The sequence below is a fragment of the Erinaceus europaeus genome, chromosome 4 (genome assembly GCF_950295315.1).
Source record: "Erinaceus europaeus chromosome 4, mEriEur2.1, whole genome shotgun sequence".
Taxonomy (NCBI): Eukaryota; Metazoa; Chordata; class Mammalia; order Eulipotyphla; family Erinaceidae; genus Erinaceus; species Erinaceus europaeus.
In genome coordinates, this window is record NC_080165.1 from 92065292 (window position 1) to 92086242 (window position 20951).

Sequence of the window (20951 nt, forward strand, 5' to 3'; positions counted from 1 at the left end):
AAAATGCTCTGAAATCGGTTAATGCTGCTGCCTTTGAAATCCCCTGCCAAGAAAGCAATGTCTTCCTGCTTTTACCCTGTTGTGGTTTTTGACTTCCTGGTCCCATGGAAAGTCAAATAAATAGGCTTCCTTATTGCAAAACTGGCCACATAGCTCTAGGGTATAGAAAGCTGGAAGAGCCTGAAAAATTCAAATTTTAAGTCTTCCACCATATCACCAAGTAACTAAGTCAGTTACTTCAGCTCTTTATGTGCTTGTTTTCTTATCAGCTAAATTAGAATAAAAGTCATTGCCTACTTCTGTAGCCTGTAATGAAGGATGGTTACCAACATGACTCTATTCACTGGCAAATGAAAGTTGCTTTGAAATGTGATTAGTTATGGGCATCTATAAAATTCTACACCAAATTCTGTTACTTATATTAAATGCTTACAGGGTTATTTGTTCTTGTTAAAGTAAGAGGACAGCTATAAGAGGGAAACTAAACTATATTCAGGAGACTAAACTAATGTCTTTTTCTTAAAGATAGAATCAGTTTAATGAACAGGAGTTTATCATTCTATATTCTGGGAGCAGTTTTTTTTTCTACACCCTATAGCAAGACATTTTCAAGCAAATCAGTTAAGTAGTTGGTAACCTTTAGGAATAAAACATATCAGCATGGACTAGACCTGTCTTTGTAGAATGTATGTTTGTATGTATGTTCATATGTATTTACCTCTGTGCATGTGTCTGTGTAGCCTATAGTGATGGAAATGGCTAATTTGTTGATAACTATTACTTATGAGATAATATGACAGGAGAAAACTACATACTTAAAACCTCTGCTCAGACAAAAATGTTCTTTGTAGACTTCTAAGCAGGATTTTCTACACAGGAGTTAAATTTTGCTGGAGGATGAGCTACCCTTAAGGCACCCCAAAATATTTATCTACATTGATACTATCTGGAAGAAGTTTCTTAGCAAAGAGTTTTGCTTAACTGAGTTTCTGGATATCCCAGTGTGTTCTATGAAATATGTTCCATCAAGAAATAGTGTGGATAGAGCCAGAGATTGAAGATGAAGAGGGTTTGTGGTTTTTGATTTTTCAACTTATTATTATTATTAATAGTTGACAAGATTGTGGGATAATAGTGGTATATTTCATACAGTTCCCACCATCAGAGTGCCATGTTCCATCTCCTCCACTGGAAGCTTCCCTATTCCTTATGCATCTGGGAGTATGAACCAAAGTCACTATAGGGCACAGAAGGTGGAAGGTCTGAGTGATGTAATTTCTTATCCATTGGATCTGGTCATTGACAGGTCGATCCATACCCCCAACCTGTCTCTACCTTTCCCTAGTGAGGTAGGGCTCTGGGGAGGTTGGGTTCCAGGATACATTGGTAAGGTCTTCTGCCCAGTCAAGGCAGGTTGGCACCATGGTGATATGATATTTTTCAACTTCTGTCTATGAGTGAGATCATCCTATATTCATCTTTCTCTTTCTTTTTTAAAATAATTCTTTTTAAAAATATTTATTTTATTTATTTTTATTATTGGATAGAGACAGAGAGAAATTGAGAGGGGAGTGGGAGACAGGAAAGGAAAGAGACAGATAGACTCCTGCAGACTTGCCTCACCACTTGTGAAGTTTTCTCCCTGCAAGTGGGAACTAGGGGCTTGAACCTGGGTCCTTGTACACTGTAATGCATCTTTCTCTTTCTTCTTACCAAGGATTACACCAAATTAAAAAACTTCTGTACAGCAAATAAAAAAGAGTGAAGCTTCCAATAGAGGGGATGGGATATGGCACTATGGTGGTGGGAATTATATGAATTGTACCCCTTATACCACAGTCTTGTTGACCATTACTAAATCACTAATAATAATTTTTAAAATATCTTATTTATTGCCTTTTGTTGCCCTTGTTGTTTTATTGTTGTAGTTATTGTTGTTGTTGTTGATGTCGTCATTGTTGGATAGGATAGAGAGAAATGGAGAGACGAGGGGAAGACAGGGAAGAGAAAGACAGACACCTGAAGACCTGCTTCACCGCCTGTGAAGTGACTTCTGTGCAGGTGGGGAGCCAGGGCCTGAACCGGTATCCTTACACTGGTCCTTGTGCCTTGTGCTACCTGCGCTTAATCCGCTTCACTATTGCCTGACTCCCCACTAATAATACTTTTTAAAAGTTGAAAAATAAGAAAAAACATAAAGCAGAACTTGGACTGTGTTTGATATATTACACTAAAATAAAAAACTCTGAGGTGAGGGACAGGGTTCAAATCCTGCAACAGGATGGCAGAGTAGGACCTAGAGGGGGTTGAATTGTTATGTGGAAAACTGATAAATGTTACACATGTACAAACTACTGAATTTTACTGTTGACTGTAAACTATTAATCCATCCAATAAAGGAAAATAAAAAAGAAAGGGAAAGAGAAGAGTAGAAAAACCTCAGGAACCTATAATTGCTGTGAACTATTAATCCCCCAATAGAGAAAAAAATGAAAAGAAAGAAAGGGAAAGAGAAGTGTAGAAAAAAGTCAGGAACCTTATGACTTTGTAATTGCTATAGTAATATGCCACTGAAATGTATAAAGATGTATTAGTTGTTAGAAATAAAAAAAATGGTAAGTTATTTATTTATTTATTTAATGACATTTAAAGAATACCTTTACTGATGAAGAACTTTAAACTTCACACATTAGTTAGCTACAATATAACTCTAATCTTCTAATGGATTTTTGTGGTCTGTAATATGTATGGAAGTACCTGAAAGATAATAAGACTATTCAGAACGGAGATTGAATCATTATTATTATTACTATCATCACCAACAATAGCAATTCAATTTCTAAAGATCTGTTATTGTCTACCTTTTTCATATATATTCATGGTATCTGAAAAATAGTCCACTAGGGAAAGATAGAAATAGGCTAGGGATATGGATTGACCTGTCAATGCCTATGCTCAGCAGAAAAGCAATTACAGAATCCAGAACTCCTGTCTTCTGCTCCCAAAACAACCTTGATGTATACTCCCAGTGCGGGAGAAATGATAGGGTAAAGCTAAGAGGCCTCTGAACTCCAGACTCCAGCTCCATCAGCACCGAGAGAGAGAAGGAAAAAGAGCAGAACATATGGAGGTAGTTATGTTGTCATGAGTGGCTTGGAGGGGAAGAGAGGACTGAATCAGAAAAAAAAAAAAGGGGCAACTATGTATAAATGTAGACAGATAGTTGTAGAGATGATGGTTGGCTCATGTCTACAACCTTAGGGGAACTGTAGTGGATTGCAGTGGGGAGAGTGAAGATCTGGTGGTGGTAATGGAGTGGATTTAAACCTCTGTTGACATGTAATTCTGTAATATAAAATTAATTAAAGAAGAAAAAAGTCAGGTGAAAGTTTTTTCACACTGAATCTTTATTGATTTAACAGTTTACATCAATATATGATTTTAGGAGTAGAAGTTGGCACCCATATACATGTGTCTATAACTCATCACAGCCAGCAACAGAGTTCCTGTGCCATCATATCAAATGGAACCCTTCACTAATCCCCAGCCTCTCTTCCTTCTGATAACCATAACAATTTTCACAGAATTCCAGAGTTAATTTTATTATAATTACAGGATTAAACATTTAAATTTTTTTAAAATAATACTATGGGCTGAGATAAAACAAAAAATATTCAAGCTCCCTAAAATGATTTATTTATTTCAATGTTCAAATATTATTTATTTATTTACTTATTATTGGATAAGACAGAGAAACATTGAGAGGGAAGCAGGAGACAGAGAAGGAGAGAGAGATGGAAAGACACCTGTAGCACTGCTTCATAACTCAAGAAACTTTTCCCCCTTCGGGGGGGGGGCTAGGAACTTGAACTTGAATCTTTGCACACTATAATGTGTGTGCTCAATCATGTGCACCACCACCTGCCCTCCCACTGATTTATTAAAAAAAAAACTTTAACAAGTACAGCATTGTGTAATATAGCAAGAGTATTTTCCCAACAATTTCCGAATATTGCTGAGTTAATTATGTACATACTTTGAAAGGATTATTGCGAAACAAAAGTGAAACTAGGTCCCCTAAGAACTGCATTTGGAACAACTGTATGGAAATAATACTTCCTGTATATTATTTTTCTACTAATGGAAGCCAATATTCTAATATATCGACTGGAATTTTATATAAGGAAAACTAAAACTTCTATAAATGGTTCTGTGAAGTCTTTGAGTTCTCTGTGCCACACTTATATTTCTAACTATAAAATAGATTTGGCTTTTTATTTCCTGATAAGTATAACATATACATCAGAAGGGAGTTACAAAACATTTTTGAGTCAATAGCAAAATTGCACCAGAGAGAATGTTTTTGCCGTTACTTATAATGATATATATACTGAGTTCTGAGCTCTATTAAGACAACAAATTCATTAAGATAAAATTCATCTAGAATGATTGATATCTCACATTAATTAGAAGAACATTTACAATTTTGGTCTTTTACTTTTTTTTAATTCCTTCATTCTTTCTCCTTTTTTCAAAAAATATTTTTTAGGGAGTACTGTTAAATACAAAAGAAATTAACCCAATCAATTAATACTAATGAGCAGGGATGGAAATAGGCATATTGCTTGATTTTGTTCATTATATCATTTTCCTCTTTTATGTTAAGATGCCCAAGGGCCATAGACATTGCTGAATTAAAATTTATTATTTTACTCCAAATAATTATGATGAGCCATAATAATAAAGAAGGAATGTTACCCTCTTGTCAGAGCCATTATGCATTTTGGGCAAGGATGTTGGGCTTGTGTGTGTGTAGTTGGGGAAGCATTCATATTTTCTGAATGGAGTGATGAATCTCTCTCTGTGTTGGTGGTCAAGCAACTTGACATGAAGTGACCTGGAGATAATGATTAGTGAGGGGTCAATTAAGGCAGGATGAACTCAAGAAACCCTTTTCTCTCGGTATGGGTTTTTCAAAAAAAGAAGACTTTTTCTTTGTCTCTTATTACTTACAATGCCATCGCTTTAAAGTGCTTTAGCAGAAACTTGTTTCCAGTTTCTATTGCTGCTTAATAGTGCACTGGTTTCATTTAATGTGATCTTCTATTTCTTGGTCTACTGGTGTATATGAATGCAGTTAAATACTTGGCAGGCTTTTGAGGCAGAAAGAATGGAGTCTAAATTTGTACTGTTTCTTCCTAGCTCTGTGACCTTGACAAATTTCACAGTCTCTATATAGCCCTGGAGTTCTCCTGGTTAGGATAATAATGCCTGTTATAGTGGTAGCAACAGCAACAGTGATGGGTAACATTTGACTGCATGTTGTTATATGGTGTTATTACAGTGTACCACCAAATACGTGGATAATTTGAGTATTAAATCTGCACATGTTTGTAAAGTTCCTAGTACAAGATCTGCATGAGAATAATCACTCAGTTAACATTACTTGTTTCTTTTAGATGAAAGAGGTTGAGAAAGAGATGGTTGAACAACAGAATAAAGATGCAATTATATTTTTACAGAGAGTAGCTGCTTCTACATACAAAACAAGCTAGATCAGTAGATAATTGAACTACCTGTGGACCAAACACCTTGACTGACTTTTTCCACTGTTGTCTGTTGATAGTCAAGTACCTGGGAAGAGTTTGAAGATTTTAAAGAGATGTATTAACTTATTAATGTATCTTTTGTATTCCAGGGGTTGTGGAGTTAGTTCATTTCAGTTAGGCAAACCAAAACTAGCCTTGATGTCAATAGAACCATGTTTTAGGAAGTGAACCTCCTGGAATGGAATTAGAGAATACTATGAAAGAAAAGGTCTCACCTGAGTAATTAGGGTGAAGGGTTGACATTCCATGCCTGATGTCTCTGGACACAGTCTGAAGTGAAGCATGCTGAGGTTCACTTCCTAACAAAGTCTCAAAACCTAGATATAAACCAGGTTCCATCAGATAGAGCATATGTTCACATGTATCCATAAATTAGGGCAAAATATATACCTGAAAGCAAAAGCACACAATCCTCTGTAGTGAGTCAGTATAAAGTTCATAATGAAATAGTATCCACTTAGACACCCTTTTCACCTACTTCCAATTACAGTTCTCTTACTCCAAAGCTAACCTTATCAAAGCAAGGACTGCAAAAGCTGTATAAGGGCAAGAGACTGGCATACTTTAATGATGACTCTTTAGTCACTAGAAGGCCACCCCATCTTCTGGGGCCCTATTCGGGGAGTCCTGAGATTCCCAAACAGACATGAAGGGCCTAGACCTCGAGTAAATCCCTCTTTCTTTTGTTACTGGTCATCTCTATCAGGAACAACACAATAGACCCCTCTGTGGGCCCCCATAAGACCTTGCCCTCAACATGGATCAAAAATGGTAGAGAATGTTCCATCCTCTGAAGTGAGGATGGAAAAAATACTCTGTGCTACATCTGAGGAATTAAAATTTATTGATATAAATATATATAAATCCTGATATTAGGGCAGCTTGGAACATTCCTACTGACAACCACAGAATGTGAGCTCAGATCTACAGGGATGCAGAGGTTGCATAGGCTCCTAAGCTGAATATGGGCCCCAGATCACATCAGATCAATGGGTTTTGCAGTCAACAATATTTATATCCCTTTACCATATTAGGGAGCTATTCTCTTTCCTCGTCCCAACTTTCTGGTCCCTTTTCTAGCCATGACATCATCTCCCCAGACAATAGCTAGGATCCACCTGCATATCAGATTACAGGCTCAGGGGAAAAAATAAAAATAAAAAAAGAAAAACAAAACAAAACTAGTATAGCCAAAGGCCCTTTGGAATATAACTAAAATATGTCTACCAGCTGTCTACAAAATAGATGACCCCCCCCCCCCCGACTCTTCATCTGCACTATTCCAGCCTTTAGGTTCATTATTGGTCAACAATTTGTTTGGCTTTGTATGTTAACTCTCTTTTCAGCCACCAGGTTCCAGATGCCACTATGATGCTGACCAGACTTCCCTGGACAGACAACCCCACCAATGTGTCCTGGAGCTCTGCTTCCCTAGAACCCTTCCCCACTAGGGATAGAGAGAGACAGGTGTGGAGTATGGATCGACCTGTCAATGCCCATGTTCAGCAGGGAAGCAATTACAGAAGCCAGACCTTCTATGTTCTGCATCCCACAGTGACCTTGGGTCCATACTCCCAGAGGGTTAAAGAATAGGAAAGCTATCAGGGGAGGGGATGGGATACAGAGTTCTGGTGGTGGGAATTGTGTGGAGTTGTACCTCTCTTATTCTATGGTTTAGTCAGTGTTTCCTTTTTATAAAAACAAAATAAAAAAGAAACATGTTTTAACTATTTACCTTGTAATTCTCTGAGGATGTTATGCAATAAAGCATTTCTGTACTTTTAGGATGATTCTATGTTCTGTTTTTTATGGGTAGTGCAGCTATAAACACATTTGTGTACATATCCTTTTGAATTAGTTTTACTTTGATGAGATAAAAAAGGGAGAGAAAAACAGAGAGGAGAGACACCTGCATAATTATTTTTACACTTGTGAAGCTTCCACATTGTAGCTGGTGACTAGGGGCTTAAACCCAGGTCCTTATGCATGGTAACGTGTGCTATTGGGTGTACAACCACCCATCCCCTAATTATTGTATTCACCCTTCCTTCCTTCCTTCCTTCCTTCCTTCCTTCCTTCCTTCCTTCCTTCCTTCCTTCCTTCCTCCTTTTGTTCTTTCTTTCTTTTACCTTTCATTATAAAATACAAAACATAATAGGGTACTACTCAATTCTGGCTAATGGTGATACTAAGGATCATCTGGAACATGGAAGCCTCAGGCTTGACAATTTATTGTTGTCTTTCTGAATCAGTGTTTCCATTATCTTCAGTTATAAGCCTAGGCATGTTATTGCAGGAATATAAGGGATTTCTCTTTTTACTTTTTAAGGGATACCCAGAGCGTCAGCCACTGAGACTGGATATTCTATATTTCTACCAACAGTGTAGAACAGTGTAGAGTTTCTTTTCCTCCATATCCATGCCAACACTTGATGTTTCCAGAATTTTTGATATGGGATATTTTCTCCAGTGTGGCTTTAAAGTGCATTTCTCTAATAATAATTGATGTTGAGGAAATTTTCAAATCTGTGGGATTGTTGTATATTTCACTGGAGATATGTCTATTCACATTTTTTGCTCCCTTTTTATTGGGTTGTGTTTGTTGTTATTGAATTGTATTGTTTCTTTATGTATCACTTTAAGTTTTATTTATTTATTTTAAATAGAGACATACAAAAATTGGGAAGGAAGGATTGGAGATAGAGTGGAAAAGAGAGGTAACTAAAGCACTGCTTCACCATTCATGAAGCTCTGCCCCTGCAGGGAACTGGGGGCGTGAACCCAAGTCTTTGCGTGGTGTATACTCAACTAGTTGTGCCAGCTACTGTCTCCTCTTCATGTTCTTTGTTTTTGTTTTTGCCACAAGGGTTATCTTTGGGGCTTGGTGCCTGGCTATGTACCCATTGCTCCTAGTGGCCATATTTTTCCTTTTTTTTTTTTTAATTTCCATCCTTCCTACCTTGCTCCCTCCCTTCCACCCCCCCCTTCCTCCCTTCTTTTCTTCCTTCCTTTCTATTTCTATTTGACAGTACAGAGAGAAATTGAGAGGAGAAGGGGAATAGAGAGAGAGAGAGAAGAGAGCCACCTAAAAACCTGTTTCATAGGTGAAGCAGATCCCCTGCAGGTGGGGAGTAGGGGATGTCAACCTGGGTTCTAGTAATTGGTGATATGTGAGCTTAACTGGGTGTACAATCACCCAGACCACTCTTTATGTATTTTTATATCAGTGTGACTTGCAAATATATTTCCCCTATTGCTAGTTTGACTTTTTGTTTTTGTGGTATATATTTTATATGAAAACTTGTTAATTTGATATAAAATCCTTATTTTTTCATTTAAATTTTTATTAAGATTTGGGAGACAACAAAAGCTTCATAAGCAATGTGGAAAATGTTACTGAAAGCAACGACCAATCTCACAGTACATTGTAATAATTCTATTTTTTAATTTTTATTTGTAAAAATGAAACACTGGCAAAATCCATAGGATAAGAGGGGTACAGCTCCACACAATTCCCACCACCAGAACTCCGTATCCCACCCCCTCCCCTGATAGCTTTCTCATTCTTTATCCCTCTGGTAGTATGGACCGGTGTCCATACAGACTGTGGAATGTCTGGCTTCTGTAATTGATTCCCTGCTGAACATGGGTGTTGACTAGGGCCCTGGATGATGGCATAGACTGGTAGTGACCAAAAGGGCCATTGTAAAAGTGTGCCAGTCTCTTGCCCTTATCCAGCTTTTGTAGTTCTTACTTTATCTGAAAGGATTAGACTTTAAATGGTTGAGCAAAGTGAAGTAGTAAATAGGTGAGGAAGATATCTAGAACTAAGTAGAAAATATTTTATTACTTTATGGTATCTTTTTTAGGTCTCTCTGCTTGCTTGCTGCACTTATTGAGTCACTGTGGACTATTGTGCACTTTTACTTTAAGGTATATATTTTCCCCTCACTTAAAGATACATGTTCACATGTTCTCTACCTCATGGGCCCTGGTTTGTATTTAGGGTCTGTATCTTTGCTGGGAATTGCACCACCTGAAATGGAACTGAGGAGTCCTTTGAGCTAAGAAAGGTCTCAGCAGAGTAATGAAGATGAAAGGCTGACATCCCATGCCTTGGCAACTGTGGGCACAGTCTGAAGTGAAACATGTCAAGGTGGTACTGGTTGCATTGATTTGGTTGAGATTCAGTGTCAAATGGTATGGATCAATAGAAGCATGATGGGAAAGGAGCAAAACTGCAGAGGTTCTAGGACTTGGAGAAACGTGGGTTTTACAGAAAATAATGTAGGTTCCTTTCTGTCTTAGAGTTTAATAAGGCAGTATGTAATTATTATTATAACCAAGTTATTTGGGAACTTGGTTTACTTTGAAACTCCCATGGTTAGGAGTTTACTGTACCATACAAAAACCTTACCATAATTTAACTCATTTAATGCTATTTACAAATAACTATATCTTATATGTTGACAAGACTGGGTGATTCTTCTCTTCCTGATCTTAGATTATAGGTTGATTTAATATCTAAAAAAGTCATTATTAGAAATACTAATTTAAGCCCAGTGTTAAAATTCAATCCGTTTACTAATTTGAAATGTTAAGTGCTTAGATTGAAGTAATATAAAAATCTTTAGATTTTTTGAGACTGAGAGAGAAAGAAAAAGACAGAGAGGAGGTAGGGAGTGAAGGTGAGAGAATGAGAGAGAAAGAGAGAGAGAGAGAGAGAGAGAGAGAAGAAGAAGAAGAAGAAGAAGAAGAGGAGGAGGAGGAGGAGGAGGAGGAGGAGGAGGAGAGGAGAGGAGAGGAGAAGAGAGGAGAGGAGGAGAGAGACGAGAGAAGAGAGAGAAAGAGAAAGAGGAAGAGGGAGAAAGAGACCAGAACACCACACAGCTCTGACCTATGGCAGTGCTAGGGAGGCAACATTATAGTTTTGCAAATGGTTTTTATGCCTGAGGCTCTGAGCTCCCAGGTTCAGTACTCAGCATCACCATAAGCCAGAGCCAAGCAGTGTTCAGTGCTCTAGTCTCTCTCTCCTTAAAATTAAAGAAAATGTTAAAACATTTTAATAAAATAAAATAAAACAAATTCTTCATTTCCCTCATAACTGTAGCATGTCTTGTTTAACATGAGAAGATTTTTGTGGGCTTGTCACATTTAGTGCAGATTGGTTATGTTTAAAACATTGTACCTGTAGGTTGACTGTAAATGGCAATTGCCTTCTCTCTTGGAAATGTATCTACCCTCCAAGTCAGAAGATGGGATGAGTAGGTGCAGAGAATAAAATCAAGTTGACTCTGCATCATATTCAGGGAAACCTGATTAAGACATTCACCTGGAGAAGAATTAGGCTGAGTCTTTGTATTTTTTTAAACTCTACCCTTAATTCCCTTTATATGGTGTATTTCCTGTGCTCTAGCTTTGATGAAAAGTTGTTGTTACTTATTTTTTGAGAAAGGACTTTGACTGCAATATACAAATCTAAGAGCACTGATGGAAGTTTTAACCATATAAGACCTTTAATTATTCTATATTTTAAAACTTCTGTTTTTAAAATCTTCATTTATTTAGTGGATAGAGGCAGCCAGAAATCAAGAGGTAAAGGCCAGATAGAGAAGGAGAGAGAAACAGAACCACTTGCAGCATTGCTTCACCACTTGCAGACTTTTGCCCTGCTGGTGAAAACTAGGGGCTCGAACCCAGGTCTTTGCATATTGTAACATGTGCACTCAGCCAGGTGCACCACCATCCAGTCCCAGATCCAACCTTTAATTATTTCTAGATTTATTATTTACAATTTTTTACATTAGGGTGTGTGTATTTCTCCTTTCCACCTTCAGAGAAAATGCAATATAGACTAGAAGTAGAAGAAAGTTAAGACAGGTCTGTTTTTACTCACCATTTATATTGCCAGAACCGTTATATATTGAGGAACACAGTAGGAACCCAAATATGTGTTTATTTTCTAATTAAAAACATTTGTAGGATAGAAAGAAATTGAGAAGGGGAGATAGAGATGGGAGAGAGGCAGTGTGAAACTGTAGCAGTGCTTCACCACTTGTGATTCTTTCCCCCTGCAAGTGGGGACCAGATGCTTAGACCTGGGTCCTTGAAAATGGTAATGTATGTGCTCAACCATGTGCACCGCCACCCATTCCCGGAATTCAAATACTTGTTAAATGAACTACTGAGTAAATTTCTGATCTGAAAAAGGAGATTGATGATAGCTCTGATTTTTCTGTAATCGGTGTCTTTCCTGGTAGACTCAAATGTCATTGGATTAGTCCAGACTCTAGCCAGTTCCATTTACTATTTGTGTATCATGAAATCAGAGACAAAGCTATTTAAATGTGGGGGACACTTGGATCTGGACCCCATTATTTTTCCCAATCAGACAATTACTTACATTATTTACCTCCAGAGAGCGGTCCCAGACACACTTGATTAGCCTTAAATGAAAGATAAGCCATTGCTGTGAGAAAGGACATGCTTTCAATAGGTGGGCAGACAGACAGATAGATAGATATTAAATAATTTACAGTTTTGTGTCTTGACAACTTGGATATTGTGACATGAAAAATGCTACTGAAATGAACCAGTCATTGACTAGCAGAGGAACTACATAATATTTTCAAGTAACATGAGACAGATGTTTCAAACTTCCTTTTATTGGCTTCCCACTAACCTTTAAGATTAAGTCTAAACACCTTAATCTGGATTGCAGGAACCATCAGGTCTTTAGACTTTCAGGACTTGGTCTTCTTTAGCTCTGTACTTTATTTGTTGATTAACAATTCCCAAATCCATTTACCCAACCTGGGAGTAGAGGCAGAAATACAGAGTGCTTATCTATATCAGATTCTTGTATATCTAAAATATATTGGATTTAGTTACTATTTTTTATATAAAATAGCATTTCTGGGGGGGTAAGGTAAATATAGGAGATATTTTCACTAGAATGTAAAGAGAAAGTAACTGTTATCTTTTAATTTCTAAAATTATTATGTGATAGCATGTTACCACCTTCAGTGGATAATTTGTATTTGGGAAATTTTCAAATGGACATCACTGTTCAAAAATATGATTTGGTGATCAAAAATGTGGTTCTGTCAATCTAGGTGAAATCTGATACAGATAAAGAAGGAAATTGTTTAGATATATGAATAATTGGTAGCTAGAGATTTTATTCTGCTTGGTGCTGATTTTAGGGAAAAATCATATTTTGTTATTTCAGCTCTTAGAAATAGTTTTCTTTTTTAGAGTACTTTCAGTGGTTTTGTAGAAGTCCACCAAACAACCGAAGCGCTTGAACACTACATGCCAGCTCTGTTGGTAAAGGGTTTACAGGTTTTCTGAAGGTAGAAAGAAAATCCACTTTATTTAATTAGTAATTGATAATAGTAGCTATAAAAGCATCGGAAAAATAGTTCACTTGGACAATGTGCTGCTTTGCCATGTTCATGACCCAGGTCCAAACCTTGCTTCTGCCACATTGAAGAAAGCTTTGCTGCTGTGGTCTCTATCACAGTTTTGGCCTCTCTATATCTATCAGTCAAACAGACAAACAAATATACCTAGCTATAATGACAGACATTTACTTCTATCTCAGTGTTAGAGTTCCTTCAAATAGTTCTAGAAAATTTCTCTTCCACAAATATGTATTTTGTAATTAGTATAGAATTGAGTTATTTATAAGATTAATTAATAATCTTTATTAAAAAAAGTAAACAGCAGATTTGTAGCCTGTATCTTCCTTCTTAAGCATCTCCAAAACCAGCCAGTTCCCTAAATCAGGCCATTTCCACTTACCTGGAACAGTTCTCTGTGGCCGTATGGAAATGCGATGGCAGTTTTTGCATTTTTATTTTAGCACTAGAAGGGATTGAAAATAACAGCAAGTGCTGAATAAAAGATGAAGTAAATTAGTCTGCAATCCTGCTCTTTTAGTTTTCAATCTGCTAAATGAGAGCAGAATTCATGAAAATACAGGTACCTAGAACAGTTGATCTATTTATTTAGATCAGTGATTCTGCAAGTGTGGACTCCTCGAGCACTATCATTACCTGTGAAATACTAGAAATGCAAATTTTGGAGTCTGGCAGCAGATTTACTCTAGGGCTAAGACCTACCAATTTGTGTTTTAGGATCTTCAGGTAACTTGGATACATATTCAAGTTTGAGAACTACTGGTCCAGAATAATAAAATAAATCATATAGAACTGCCAGGAGTGGAAGTTAATGTAACCCAGCTATTCTTTTTCTCAAAAGCTGTAAGATCATTTTCAAAGAACTATAATATCCTTTGCTTGTAATAGTGGGAACTTGTCCGTCTGCAATCAGTGGACCTATTCTGACTATGACATTTTAGTCAGATGCAGTTCTTTACCCTGCAAGGAAAATATAAGCTGACAAAAATATTGTTTGTAGCTTTGAGTGAGTGAGTTTATTTCGGGTATTTTTTCTTCCTTTCTACATTGCTCATTTGACTGAAGTACCAGGCTAAATAAGGAATTAGTAGAATCCATTTGGAGGAGGTGTGTGGTTCTTTTCCTGCATCCTGAGAACATTTTTGCAACCACTTTCTTGTTCATATTTTCTTTTTTTAATCAGGCAGAGACATTACAATTAAAATACCGTTAAAGTGATTCTGGCAAGTATTGCAATAAGCATGTTTTTTAATTAAAGGAAGAACAGGGAGATGCACAAGCAGCATCAGCTAAAGGGGAAAATTTTATTCGATATCTATTTTAATTGAAATAAAAAAATCAGGAAAAGCAGCTGAAGCAGCAGAGTCTATGTCTCTCTCTCTCTCTGTGTGTGTGTGTGTGTGTGTGTGTGTGTGTGTGTGTGTGTCTCAGATTGCTAGGTTTAGGTGTTCTGTGCTTGATTAATTAGTAGCCAGCCAGAGAGTCCATTCCCTTTGCCCCCAATCCTTAAAGCCTGATTTATGCCTCACATCCCCCATGAATATGTGAGGGCTCAGGCATCTATTTCCTGAGCTGCTAGTGGATAGGATTATGGAGCATGCACTGAGCTCTTGGGGGCTCTCGTTTGCCAGCCAAATTGATTTTCCGCCTCTCTGGCCAGGGACAAGCCCACCTCCAAGGCTTCCAGGCTCTGCTCCAGTAGATCAGGCATGAGTCTAATCTGGATCTTGCCAACAAAGGAAGTTGTGTGCATCCCTATCACACCACAAGCTTCAGGCTGTGGCTGCCTTCCCTAAATGTTACTCTTCTTCCCACCTTCCACATTTTCTCCTGTCTCTCACCTCCACGGTAACACATCATGGTAAGACCTAGCAGCATAGACCAACAATGTTATGCAACCAACCCTTCTCATCCAGTCAGAGCAGGTTGTGTCCATCCTGAATGAGTGACCATCTGTAATTCTCCAGGAAATGGGAGTTGTACAGACTTGCCTGACTTTTTTCCTGTGAGGGTTATCCCTGGGTCTTAGTGCCTACACAGTGACTATAGTGGGGAATCATGACCAATACTTTTTTTTTAAATAGAGGCATATAGTTAGATAGATAGATAGACAGACAGATAGATAAGAAGAAGAGGAGGAGGACAGGTGATAGGGAGAGAATCAAGAGGAGAAAGATAGAGATAAAGACCAAAACACACCAAGGCTTCCCTCAATGTAGTAGGACCCAGGCTCAAAACTAGCCTATGTATGGGTGGCGTACATAGCAAAGCAGCACACTATTTAAGTAAACTATTTCACTAGACCAAAGAAATACATATGCAAACACTGCTCCACCACTTTTGAAGCCTCCCCCTCCCTGCCCCTAACTGGTGTGAACCATTGAGGGTTTGATCTATCCTTGAGTTCTCCCTCTTTCTCTCAATCTCTCAGTATCTCTGTTTATCTCTCTCTCCCTCTAAGACAGAGAAAAATAAGATAGAGATAGATAGATAGATAGATAGATAGATAGATAGATAGTTAGATAGATAGATAGATAGAGACTTGCAGCTCAACTATATCACTTGTAAAGCTTCATTCCATACAGGTGAGGACCAGGGTCTCTGAGCATGGTAACGGGTGTAATTTATCAGCTTGCTGCATCACCTGCCCACCTGACTGTTTGACCATGTAACATCTGAGAGATAGTGAGCAAAAGGTTGCAGAACTTTTAAAGAAATTATTCCACATCTCTCTCTCTCTCTCTCTCTCTCACACACACACACACACACACACACACATGCTGAACGGAGATTAACCAAGGTAGAAAAGTAAGTTGGACAATTTTCTAAAAATTCAAGTAGCTCAAATTCTTCGATTCACTCTAGAGAATCCTACTACTTTATTTCTTTATTATCTTATATAAATATTTTATGGAGACAGAGTGAGATAGGGATAGAGAGAGAGAGAGAGAGAGAGGGAATAGAATAATCCTCCGTCGCTTTACGTAGTTCAGACATTGAACCCAAGACTTCACTCATGCAAGGCATGTACTCTACTCCTGAGCCACTTCTTGGGACCCTAATCTATAAATATTTGACAGCTTCCCCCACCATATCACTGTTACTTTACCTGTCTCCTCAGAAGACCCCATTCATTTTCCTAATTTCAGTCATCAATTTTTAAACAATTTCTTTTAAAAATGTTACAAAATATTTATTGGTGGATAGAAGTGGAGAGAAACTGAAAAGGGAGGGGGAGGTAGAGAGGGAAAGAGATAGAGATACCTGCAATCCTATTTTACCAGTCATGAAGCTCTCCCACTGTAGGTGGGGATCAGGGTCTTGAACCCAGGTCTTTGCATTTTATAATGTGTATGTTTAATCAAGTGCACCACTGACTGCCCCCCATCATTATTTATTAATCAAGTATTTCCTGAGCAGTTATAACATTCCCCATGTGCTACAGGAGCTATGGCTGTGAACAAGTAAACTAAAATTGTAACTTTAATGGAGGTAGTTTCTATAAGAGAATAATAAGCAAAATAAGTATTTTTTATTTTATTATTTATTTATTTGGCGGGGGGAATGCCAAAGAAGATCACTGTTCAGCTCTTGTTTATGGTAGTGATGGGTGTGGAAACTGGGACCTCAGCCTCAGAGCCTCAGTCATAGAAGTCTTTTGTGTTCCCATTATGCTGTGTTCCAGTCCAAACACATTTCTTTTCATTTGATTTGCTTAGCAGTTTGGTGAAAATGACAGTAGGAAATGAATCAAAAGAGTGGTGGTGGTTAAGGTGATTTGCCTATTGAGAGGGCAAACAAAGGCTGTGAGACATAAGGAGCAAGAGGACCAGTACTGGGGTAAATGGATCCCGAGCACAGAGGAGAGTAGAGGGAGACTGAATCGGTGAGGACCAGTTCTGTGATGGTTGGTGACACTGACTTTCAGTATGGTGAGTTTAAGCTGAGATATAACCTGATCAAGTTGGCATTAAAAAAATCACAGTGGGTTCTGTTTTGAGAATATATGAGGGGGTGCTGGGCGGTGACACACTGGGTTAATAATATGAAGTGTAAGGACCCGCTCAAGGATCTTGGTTCAAGCCCCCAGTTCCCCAGCTGCAGAGGGGTCGCTTCACAAGTGGCAAAGTCTACAGGTATCTTTCTTTCTCTGTCCCTTTCTATCTTCCCCTCCTCTCTCAACTTCTCTCTGTCCTATCCCAAAAATTGAAAAGATAGTTACAGGAGCAGTGGATTGATTCATAGTGCAGGCAACAAGCCCCAGAAATAACCCCGGAGGGGGGAAAAAAAGAATATGCCATAGCATAGAGGAAAATACAGAAGCACTGGGAAGCTTTTATAGTACTATAGGCATGATATGATGGCTTGAATCCCAGAAGTAGTGGAAGAAGTAGTGAGAAGTGTTGGATCATGGGAATGTTTTGAGGGAACAATGCAAATGGTCCCTGAAGGAGTGTTTCTGGTATGACAGTGAGTGATTTTCAAGGTGAACAACTGGAAGGATGAAGTTGCCAGTTATATGTATGGGAATAACTGGGTATTACATATGGAGTGAGAGAAAGAGTTAATTGCTTCGATTACTGAGCTAAGAAATCTGTGAGATTCCCAAACAGAGATGTTTGGCTGGCAGTTAGGTATGTGAATCTTGAGCTGAAGACAGATATGGATGTTGGAGATATAAATTTGAGAGTCCTCAGCAATTAGCACATGATGGCATTTAGAAGCTTCAGACAAGATGAGACTACCATGGTGGTATTCATGGAAATGATGAGGGGCCAGGTAGTGGCTCACCTTGAAGAGCACACTTGCTATGCATGAGGTCCTGAATTCAAGTTCCAGTTTTCCACCTGTGGTGAGAAGCCTCATGAGTGCCAGAGCAGTGCTATAGATGTTTCACCTTCTCTCTTTCTCTCTACCTCTCAGTCTCTATCAAACAAAACAAAGAAAAAAAAGCTATGAGGTATGCTGGATCATTGCAAGCACCAAGGTCCAATGGTAACTGAGTTGACACAAAGTAAAGAAAGAAAAAGAAAAGTAGTTAAAAGACTGAGTCTTGGAGCATTTAAAGTATCGATACAATCAAGAGGAATCAGAAGATTGGGAGGGAAGGTTCAGCAATAGGAGAAAACACAAGAGGTACTGGGCAAAAAAGAGGAAGAGTTTAAAAAATATATGTAAGAGCGTCAGATGTTGCTGCCCCTCACAAAAGGTGTGAAGCATCAAGACTTTCTTTGTTTCAGTAATTTGGTTGCCATTGTGACCTTGACAAGAAAAGTTTTGTAGTAGTGAACAGGCAAAGACCTAACTGGGGTGGTACCAGTAAAAACTGGAAGAAATGAGTGGAAGATAGCTACCAGATAGTTTCACTCATGTATGGTATCTATAGATCAGATATACATGAACTTGAAACACACACATACATGCACATGCACACACACAGAGAAGCAAGCAAATTGTTTCTAAGATTCATGAGAACTATGGCACTTATATTTGGGAAGTGGAAGCATGTGGATACAGAACTTTGGTGGTGGGTGTAATGTGGAACGTTACATTATAATTTTACTATCTTGTAAACTACTCAATCACAAGTAAAAATTAAATAAAATAAATACAGAACAGAAGGTAAAACACAGACCTAGCTCTCCTGAGGAGTATTATTTATAATAAAGTATTTACTCACAAAATCTTTTATGCAGAGTATAATAACTAGAACTGTATATTTGTTTCCTTTTGTTTTTATTTTCCCTTTTGTTGCCTTTGTTTTTTTTTACTGTTGTTGTAGTTATTGATGTCATCATTATTAGGTATGACAGAGAGAAATGGAGAGAGGAGGGGAAGACAGGGGGAGAGAAAGATAGACACCTGCAGACCTGCCTCTCTGCCTGTGAAGGTGGGGAGCCGGGGGCTCATATTTGTTTTCTTAACACACACAGACAAACACACACTCACTCACTCACACACACACACCAAATTGTTCTGTGGTTATTACAGAGGCTGGCTAATTGTAGGATTAGCCAAAAGCAAGTTTTGTTGTATTTTGCAAATGTTAGCTAGCTGCTAAAAGCCTTTTTTTTTTTTTACTTCCCTTTAAAAGAAATAAGAGTTGTTTAATTGGGAAAAGTGATTACATGTGAAGAGTTGTGTTCATTTATTTATTTTAGAAGCAAAGTAACAGTAATGATGGTTGGATGATTTTTATAAAATTACCCAAGGTCAGTTGTAGGACACACTCAGCTTTCATGAACAATCATAACAAGCAATTTAAGGGTCACAGCTAAAGGCTGATTTCAACCCTTCTCTTTATTTCAGCTTTTAGAAATAAAATAAAGTCTTCCCACTTCTCTCTCATACTCAACTAACTATCCTAAAAAACAAACAAACAAAAACCACCTTCTGTATGCTTGTGCTAAACTAAGATAGTAAAGTGTGAGATTAAACCACTTCTTCTTCTTCTAGCGTTTGCCCTTCTTTCGTAGCCAGTCAACAGCGTCAGGTTGAGCCTGATGTAAAGTTTCAAGACCTCCTTTGAGTATGGAGAGGTGGCAGTCGTTGACTATGTGGGTCATAATCTGTCTTTAGCCGCAGGGGCAGTTCGGGTCATCTCTGGCTCCCCAGAGATGGAGCATAGCGGCGCACCGGCCATGGCCTGTTCGATAGTGATTGAGGAGGGCCCAATCATAATGAGCTAGGTCAAAGCCGGGTTGACGCTTGCAGGGGTCTGTGATGAGGTGTTTGTTCTTTACCTCAGCTGACTGTCAACTCTGTTTCCAAGAGTCTGGAACAGAGAAGTTCAGTGTAGGCGTAGGAGACCAGATTGGATGACGAGACATCAAGCGTTGGACAGGGTGGGCGAAGGTATCCGTGTATATTGGCAGGTCCGGTCGAGTGTAGACGTGGGAAATGAACTTAGATGATGCCGCATCCCGACGAATATCTGGCAGGGCGATGTTGCTAAGAACTGGCAGCCATGGAACCAGGGTGGAACGGATGGTTCCAGAAATTATCCTCATGGAGGAGTATAATTTGGAATCGACCAAGTGGACATGGGGGCTACGGAACCATACTGGGGCACAGTATTCTGCAGTGGAATAGCATAATGCCAGAGATGATGATCGTAGTGTGGAAGTGCTCGCGCCCCATGAGGAGCTGGCCAGTCTAGCAATGATGTTATTCCTCGCGCCCACCTTTGCTGCAGTTTTTATGAGATGTTTGTGAAATGACAGAGTGCGATCGAGAGTAACGCCAAGATAGACTGGCTGGGCTTCATGCCGGATTCTCGTATCGTCAAGCTGCACATTAAGCTCACGCGAGGCCGAGGCATGGTGTAGATGGAAAACAGATGATACTGTTTTTGCAGTGCTAGGGATTAGTTGCCATTTTTTACGATAATCAGATATCAGAGACATGTCTTTTGTGAGTGTTTCCTCGAGGATGTCGAACTTGGATGCCTGAGTTGCACAGCAGATGTCATCGGTGTAGATGAACTTCCTTGAAGAAGTTTCTGGGAGGTCATTGATGTAAATATTAAATAGCGTAGGAGCCAGAACAGAGATCTGGGGGAGGCCACTTGAAACAAGTCTCCATCTGCTAGACTTGTCACCCGGAATCTTCTGTTTTGGAGAAGAAACGATATAGTGTTGGCCACCCATGGAGGCAGGCATCTTGAGATCTTGACTAGGAGACCATGGTGCCAGACCGTGTCATAGGCTGCTGTGAGATCAACAAAGACAGCACCCGTCTTTAATTTCTTCTGGAAACCATTTTCAATGTAAGTTGAGAGGGCCAGGACTTGTTCACAGGTAGATCTTCCTGGGTGGAAACCAGCTTGGGCGGGTGATAGGAATTTCTCTGTAAGAGGAGAAATTTGTGACAGAAGTAGCCTCTCAAGGAGTTCGTAACACACGGAGAGGAGAGAAAT

At 38.7% G+C, this 20951-nt stretch overlaps 1 protein-coding gene across 8 annotated transcripts in view; it reads left to right on the forward strand.

Annotated features, from left to right (window-relative positions):
- Window positions 1–20951, forward strand: part of PKHD1 (PKHD1 ciliary IPT domain containing fibrocystin/polyductin) — a 617401-nt gene that overhangs the window by 197077 nt on the left and 399373 nt on the right. The window lies entirely within an intron of this gene.